Source organism: Oncorhynchus masou, chromosome 23 (assembly GCF_036934945.1).
Source record: "Oncorhynchus masou masou isolate Uvic2021 chromosome 23, UVic_Omas_1.1, whole genome shotgun sequence".
NCBI lineage: Eukaryota > Metazoa > Chordata > Actinopteri > Salmoniformes > Salmonidae > Oncorhynchus > Oncorhynchus masou.
This window is the reverse complement of record NC_088234.1, coordinates 61,855,015-61,856,184: the sequence shown is the minus strand read 5'-3', so window position 1 is coordinate 61,856,184 and position 1,170 is coordinate 61,855,015.

Here is a 1,170-nt window from a genome sequence, read left to right as displayed (position 1 = left end):
TCAACTGTGTTCAATTTCAAGTAAAGAGACTTCGGGGCTCCGCCTCCGAATGGGAGGTGTGGAGTAGGGTGAAGTTGACCCTAGAGGCTGATCTTGGGCCAGTTTTGCATTTTCCCCACTGATTGTTGATGTTAGGATTCCGGGAAGGAAGCTGATCCAAGACCTGGCGGCCTTCATAGGGGAAATGTCACCCCAGAGCAATGGGAGGTGTCGCCTACCGTGCCATCCTATTAAATTTACACACCCACTCTATTAAGAACAGGTCATAGGAAACCTGTGGTACCCTGACATGAACCTGGGCCCGCGGCAGCACTCACCAGAGCTGTTGTGTCCATGTATTTTGGAGGCCTACATGAGAAACATGTTTCCACCAGGGAAAATGTAAAGGCACACCCTAACATCAACAATCAGAAACCCAGAATAAGCTACATGGATCGGTGAAACAAAAACATTTTACTGTGCCCACTTTTCCCAGTGTAAAGAGGCCCTACCCTCATCAACAGCTCTTGCAAACGAACTCAAATCAAGATGATACTACTGTCAGGCCAATCTTCCTCCAGGTAGCCTACACTCTGAACTGTGTATGTGGCTCTCTGTCCCCACTCAGTGGACAAAGCTATCCCCACACCACACAGGCTGTGTGGGATTGATACGATCATAGACTTCGTAAATTAGTTATAGGAGCATCAAATTGTATTTATAAGGGTAGCTTAACGTTGGTATAGAATAATAAGCCTATGGAATTTTTAATGGGGTATATAATTTATTTGCTGAAATTACTTTTAATCTTACAGACTGTGGTTTTACGTTATCCTCTCATTAACAAATATCTAGGCATATTGATATAAAAAATATAACAATTATATTGTAATGACCTGACTAGATCACAAAGGAACAATTGTCCAGACAGAGGATTGAGTTTACGAATTGACGGTTTATTAACCCAACTTTACACAGGCTACTGTTTGGCCGTAGCCCACGCCAAATAAATGAAGGATACCCCACAAGCCAATCGTGACCTTCTCTTGTGAAGCCCAGATGTAAGAGAGAGAACAAAGGCTAAACCTGGTCTTAACTTCCAATGCTCCAACCCCCTGCCCAACCCCCCTCCATGCCACTCCACCAACATTTCAGGCATTCCCGTGATTGGCAGATAGCAGGTTGATTGGC